General features: G+C 41.5%; 1 non-coding gene across 1 annotated transcript; it reads right to left on the reverse strand.

Annotated features, from left to right (window-relative positions):
- Window positions 1-6,861: 6,861 nt before the first annotated feature.
- On the reverse strand, window positions 6,862-7,010 carry LOC142454014 (small nucleolar RNA SNORA57). The gene has a single exon (XR_012785553.1). It is a non-coding gene; the product is annotated as a small nucleolar RNA SNORA57 (small nucleolar RNA).
- Window positions 7,011-7,360: the final 350 nt, after the last annotated feature.

Genomic DNA, 7,360 nt, shown 5'->3' on the forward strand with positions numbered 1-7,360 from the left:
GAATAAGCACTGGAAACAATCAATCACTCATTGGTTTAAAATAAACTTTGAATTGATCCAATTTGCTAGCTCTTTATTCTTGCTTCTCATGTTTAGAATGCTCTTGGCCTCAAATATTAATATGAGGCATATTCATGGTTTCATTTGGTACATGTTTTTGTGATTGTGTATGCAAATTAAATAACTTCCCATGCTATAGAGTCACAGATTTTTTTTTTTTTTTTTTTGCTTCCAGGTGAACTATTTTCTATAGAATTTGCCTGGATCTCCTACTTCAGGGAGGCTGGATACTTTGGACATCTAGAAGACTTGTAGCCTATTTCATCAAGAGGCTGTAGGAGAACCAGCCAAAGTCTTTGGCCTTTCCCTGGTTTGCCCAAATGATAAGACTTCTGTTGTCACTGTGCTGTTTCCAACTCATCGTCACAGTGATGCTGTAGGGCAGAGGAGAACTGTCCCAGAAATGCTAGAATCTAACACTAGAATCTAATCTAACAATAGAATCTAATACTAGAAAACATAGAATCTTTATGCAAATAGGCCCGCATAGCTTTCTCCTGCTGAGCGGATGGTGGGTTTGAACTGCAGACCTTCTGGTTAGCAGCGGAGCACTTACCCATCACAGCACTAGGCAATGCATAAAGCATTCTTTTAACCATAAGATTTACTTTTGCTGTAAAAGAGGAGAGAGAACGTGAATTGTTAGTCTTTTGTACCAGTGAGTTTTAGGACCATGGAGAAAAATACACAAAGGCTTTAGCAAGTCATTCTTTGATTCCTGTAACCATCCCCTGAGTACTGAGTAGCCACAGACCCTTAAACTATCTCAATTAGAAAAGGTATGGTGTTAGGGTTTGGGTTGGTACAAAGGATGAAGTGCTCATCTACTAAATAAAACCCTGGTGGTGTAAATTTACCAAGAGCTCCTTCTGAAGTAAAGTTGCAAAATACTTCCCAACATCACAGTCGTTGACAATCCTACGGTGTAATATAAGGTACTTTGGTTCTAGGAAACATGGGGTTGCCATCATTTGGAATCAACTTGATCACAATTGTTTTTGAGGGCACGGGGATGTTAGCAAGGCTAGCTGGACCTGGTAAGGAAGTCTCGAAAAGCCTGAACAATTAGTACTTAGAAAGGACCCCAGTAGTAACCTTTCATGGCCTTCACTTTAGCAAACTTCCCTTTTCTTTTCCTTGTCACCATCTTAGTTTCTCAGTATACTAGTGAAATTTCTAGAAGAATCGGAATGCCTCTGACTCCCCCCTCAGCAACCATCTTGCTTGGATGAATCCACTGGCATATGCCTGATTGCCAAGGCTGGAGATTTGACTGACATCGCCTGGGGCGCGCTCCTAGAGGACGGGCTGCAGGGGGAGGAGGCCCACAGTAAGCCCACCGATCCATGTTCCACTTTTGCTCCTCTTCCTTTTCCTCACACTTTGTCTTACAGTTTAGCCTCTTAGCCCTAAATGGATATATCCTTATTTTGTTTTCTATCCTACTTTAACCTTATCAGCTCTTTCAGCGGCCTTTGGGCTTTCTCTTCAACAGCTGGGGACATATCCTATCCTCGTGTCTGGTCTTGAGCTCTGCATACCAATAGATGAGGTGCACGTCTTGTCTCATTCTTACACTCAAACACTGTAAAGGATTGGGAGATTTTTGATTTCTTGATTTTTTTTTCAAGCAAAAGTTCCTCTAAATTATGGTCCTATTTTTTTTTTAAATCTTAAAAGGCTATTCTGGCTGCTCTGTGAAGAGATGAATGGGAGTTATAAGGGAAGACAAAATAGCATGACCACCCTAGAGGCCACTACTGTGGTTTTAGTGAGATGGGTGTGGTTCCAACTCCAGTGCTGGAAGTGGTGATAATGAGAAGTGATCGAATTTGGCATGCATTGTGAAATGTAAGTGAATCCTATTTGCTATGAATTGGATGTGGAGGGTGACAGAGAAGGGTCAGGGGTCAAGTTTTTCTGTGCATTTGAGATGCGATTTACTGCACCAGTTAAGCAGTCATTTTAATTGACCTCTTTACCTGCATGATTACCCCTTTCTTGAAGCATTTTCTGCACTTGGTTTTGGGAAGCCATTTTCTCCCCCCACTCCCACCCCTGGTTTTTCTATCTGTGGGGGATTAGACCAGCTATCCCACATCAAGCTGCATCTGAAATGACGTGTGTGGATGGAAGGAAAAGAAAGAGACATGTACAAAGCATGGGATTGGGAGGACAACAGTCTGATGGACTGAAGTACAGAGTATACGCAAAGCTTGGTTTTTATACTCCTCTTACAAGGGAATGGTTGCAAAACAAAAATCAAAGAACTTAAAAAACATTCCTAAACCCTTATCTATGCAAACGTTACTTAACTAGTCACACTTTCTTAACATTTGAATAATAAAAGCACTAAGTTCTAAGACAAGCACACGGATATGCAAGATTCAAAAGAATCTTAAAGAGGTCTTAAATAACTGAGTTATCTGGAAATATTTTTAGCTGCAAGGTCATAAATAACCGTTATTTTGCAATGCTTTTGTCTGCAAAGACACAGAGGTACAGGGGACTAACTGGCCACCCATCAATAAACACCTTGATCAGCCTATGGCCTCCTACATCTACCCACTCATTGGGTTTCATGTTTGGATTTTTCTCCTCTTCCCAATTCCCAGAGAGTATAGCAATCTGAGCACGGTCCTCCTTTCTTTTTCTGCCTGGTTATTTTGTAGTCCCAAGAACATAAATAGTATCTATCTACTGACAATGTCTCAATTTACTCAGAGACTGAGAGCATGCTGGGGAACAGCTCTATCAATCATAGCAATTTAAACATACTGGACACAATTACAATGTGAATAAACACGGTGTAAAAACAGGTTCTCATATTTCTTGAAAGTAAAACTCATCGTGACCTGGAGAAATAAACTCCTGTTCTCAAAGTATTTGCTAAAGTTCCTACTTGCCTTTTTTTTTTTTAGATGAAGAAGTAAAGGGACAGCATGAATGAAGTCTTGGAAAACTAGGTGAATTTTAGAACAGATTTTAATAAGTGAAACTGTGTTTTCCTCACTGAAGGCTGTTCTTCATGGCAGTAGTTCTCAACCCTAACAATTACCTGTGGAGCTTTTCAGAAATACTGCTGTTTGTGCTCCAATACCACCTCCCCACCCCTGTAATTACATCAGAATTTCCCATATAATTCTAATAAGCTTCCAGCGGTGAGGATCACTGCCTAGCGATTACATTCAAGAAGCATTTCTCAGGATAACAGGTGGTTATGACTTACAAGGCATTTGCTGGCTTTTTTTTTGGCTTCGAACCTGCTTGCTGACTGGAGGAGTTGCAGTGTCGAGGTGCTTTTAAACCTCTTTAATTAGATCTCCTACAATATTAATAATTTCCTAAGGAGGGTGGCTGCAGGGAACATATACCAAGCTAAGAGAATTATTTTGCATCTTTCTCAACTGTTGGTTCGTTTCAATTCCCATCTTTGATCTTTCACCCACCCAAGGGAAACAACAAGGAAAGCCCTAATGATCCTTTCAGTTAACAGCTGATCTGCATCCCAGCAGATTCTTTCTTTTTAAAACTCATCTTTTTATTGGGGGCTCGTACAACTCTTAGCACAATCTATCCATGCATCCATTGTGTCAAGCACATTTGTACATTTGTTGCCATCATCACTCTCAAAACATTTGCTTTCTACGTGAGCCCTTCGTATCAGCTCCTTATTTTTCCCCTTTCCTCCTGCTCCTCCCTCCCTCATGAACCCTTCATAATTCATAAATTATTATTTTGCCATATCTTACACTGTCTGACGTCTCCCTTCACCCACTTTTCTGTTCTTCATCCCCCAGGGAGGAGGTTATATGTAGATCCTTGTAATTGGTTCCCCTCTCTATCCTACCCTCCTTCTACCCTCGCTAAGCTGTCACAGTGCATCCTGTCATGGAGGTTTAAAGCCAAAGTAGTTAATTAGGGCTCATTTGGATAGTCAAAATGGATGGTCGGCTTTGCTTCCACCTCCACTCTCTTGCATCTCCACTAGTTTTGCAGTCATGAAACTGGATACCAGTTTCTGACTTTTATTTGAGGCTCACTTGCCTTCCGGGCAGCAAGTTCAATTTCACCCCCACATAAGCCCGCGCTCTCCTGCTGGAGTGCCTGGCATCTTGACGTTCTTGTGCCTCCCACTCACCCTAGACTCTTACTGCACAAACCTCCAGCCCGATGCTGCCACTCTGGCTCCTGCCACTCATTTGCCAACATTCTCCTTTCCTATCTTGACACTCGATCTTCCGGCTCTTCTGTAATCTCAAGCCCAAGAGTTGCAGATTAATTCCTTCCTTTGATTTACACCTCCGCTGTTAACCTTCATGTCTTCCACCTCTCACCCAAGAGGCCAAATTGTGAATTTCTCTAAACTCAAATAACAGAGTTAATTTTCCTTTCCTAAAGTTATTTTAGTCAATCGTCTGTTTTTACTATTGTTTCAGCAGCTTTTGAGAAGTGAGCCCAGATCCTATGAAAAGAGCTTTTTGGTAGGCAAATAGAAATTCCTAAATGTGCACAATTACATATACCAAGAGAGTGCTGAGATATCAGGGAGCAGTCAGCATGCAAACTATAAGCTGCAATTATAAATAATAACAATTGCACAGGGGAACATTTGATTTTTCTTATCTTTTAAAAAATCATTTTATGAGGGGCTCATACAACTCATCAGAATCCATACATACATTAATTGTGTAAAGCACAAGTCATTGCCCTCATCATTCTCAAAACATTTGCTTTCCACTTAATGCCCTGGCATCAGCTCATTTTTACCCCTCCTCCGCTCATCCCTCCTTCATGAACCCCTGATAATTTATAAATTATTGTTTTGTCATATCTTGTCCTGTCCGACTTCTCCCTTCACCCACTTTTCTGTTGTCTGTCCCCCCAGGGAGGAGGTTCTATGTAGATCCTTGTAATCGGTTCCCCCTTTCTTATAAACTTAGCAAGAAAAATAAACCGGTACCTGAAGCCTCAGTTTCTCGAAGTAGTTATGTCAAGATTAATCAGCAGCAGTCCAATCAAGAAATGTTTCTTCTGATAAACTAGTTCTTGCCCTTGGTAAGCATTATTTTTGTCCACTGTAATAGTACACCAGAAGTTCAAACTTGTGGATCAAGGTGAAGGGCTACACAGCACAGACTGCCAAACCCCTGAGAAGCGTGGCCTGCCAAGCCGACGGAGACCTGAGGATCACAGTCAGCTTTCCTCCCACGTGGTACCTCTGTGTTTATTACTGCTGGTCATACATAGTTAATGTGTAAAACAGTCAGACAGTAGATTTTTGAAATGATTGCTGTAAATGTGAAATGCCAGGTGAGATGGTCAATAAGTGAGGCGCGATCCAGAAAACTGAACTCATTGCCATTGAATCAATCCTGCTTGATAGACACTCTATAGGGCAGAGGAGTGTATCTGAGACTTCAGACCTTTAAGCCTCAATTTTCTCTCTCAGAGAGGCTCGCGGTTTCCAACTGCCAGCCTCGTGCTTCGTAATCCAATGTGTAACCCATTAATGAGTTGCACCAGGGCACCCAACTGACTGCTGAGTCACTTCTGACTCATAGTGACAGTATAAGACGAAATGATTTTGCCTCTGTGAGTTTCTGAGGCTGTAACTCTTTACTGGAGTAGAAAACTTCTTCTTTCTCCCACAGGGTGGCTGGTGGTTTTGAACAGCTGAACTTGTAGTTAGCAGGCCAAGTTGGAATCCACTTTTTCAGCAGGGTTCAAGTGAGAAATATATATGTGTACTCAATCAGTCGTACTTGGAAGTATGGCTTTCAGGTAGGAAAGTAACAAAGGCATTTGGCCATTTATATTTCTGTGTAATAAGTCTATATGTTAAAATATACACCATTATAAAGTTTACACTTTTAATTTGTGGTGATCTAACAAAAATCTAGGTGTCTTTGTTGCTATAAAAATAGAACAGAAAAACAAAACAAGCCCAATCTTAGCCAATTCCTACCCATAGCGACCCTATAGAACAGAGTAGAACTGCTTGTAAGGGGAGACCATACAGCTATACAGGGGCTTATCTTTCTCCCTTAGAGGAGCTGATGGGTTTGAACCAAAAATCTTGCTGTTAGTAGCCCATCACCCAACTAACAGTGCCTCAAGAGCTCCTTAGATGAATAAGAAAACCAGAAATACAGATGAGAAAATTTTTCCCATAGAAGCTGTAGCCCAACATAAATAATAGCCTACTGCTTTGGTTGAAAGCAGAAACTTTAAACTTTAAAGATGATTTTCTTTATAATGCCACCTTGCTTCTTTTTATAGTGCCCAGAGGAAAAAGACAGAACTCAGGCTCCTGGTGGATCCTTAGCATGAGTGAAGAGTAGTTTGCCCCTAGAAACAAAAGCCAAATCCATTGCCATCAAGTTGACTCTGGCTCACAGTTGCTCAACTGGACAGAGCAGGGCTGCCCCAGAAGGTTGTCAAGATGCTTATAGACGCAGACGGCTACTTCTTCTTCCTCTGGAGCTGCTGCTGGGTTCAAACCACCAACCTTCCATTAGCAGCCTAATGCTTAACCTCTGTGCCCCCAGGGTTCCTTGGACATTGGCTTATACTTGTACAGGGTTAAACAGATAGCAGGGTGGTTCCTGAGCCTCCCAATGGGCTCCCCTCCAGGGAGTGGCCAGTAAAGCATCTCTCTCGATCTATCGAATTTTCAGTCACTCCAGAAGTGGGGGCCATCTTTGCTGTGGTATTAAAGGAGGTCAATTGTGGAGAATATATTGGAGATCCTTGGGCCCTTTTATTTATTTATTTATTTATTTATTTTCTTTATTTTCTCCTTGTCCCGGCGCTTGAGGATAGAACCGGCGGATGGGCAGCCGCCGGCACCGAAGACATGACGCCGAGGGGACCGGAGTCCGCTCCCTGTGCCTCCGTACATAACGGGGACCGGGACTGCACGCCCGGCCCCCGCCAAGAAAAGGAGGGTTTGGGCCCTTTTAAAAAAATCCTTTTGCATTGTTTAAAAAGTCAACTTTTGAATAGAAAAAAAAAAGGTGATCTACATTTTATTTAGAAGATTTTGATTCCTGGAATTCTTAATAAAAATTCCAAATCTTCCAGCAACAATTTCCAAGCCTATAGTTTAGGCTATTAAGTCGCACTTTTAATTTATGTAATAAAACTTAAGGGAAAAGTGTCCTTTTCTAAAAGCTTCCAGGAAAATTATATAAAAAATTCTTACTTAAAATGTTTTAAAGTTTGGAGCTGTGTCTAAAGTATTCTGAGGTTGTCCATCTTGATTTGGACCAGTGGTCTCAAACTGATGTCATGTGAA

This window comes from Tenrec ecaudatus, chromosome 7 (assembly GCF_050624435.1).
Source record: "Tenrec ecaudatus isolate mTenEca1 chromosome 7, mTenEca1.hap1, whole genome shotgun sequence".
NCBI classification, from domain to species: Eukaryota; Metazoa; Chordata; class Mammalia; order Afrosoricida; family Tenrecidae; genus Tenrec; species Tenrec ecaudatus.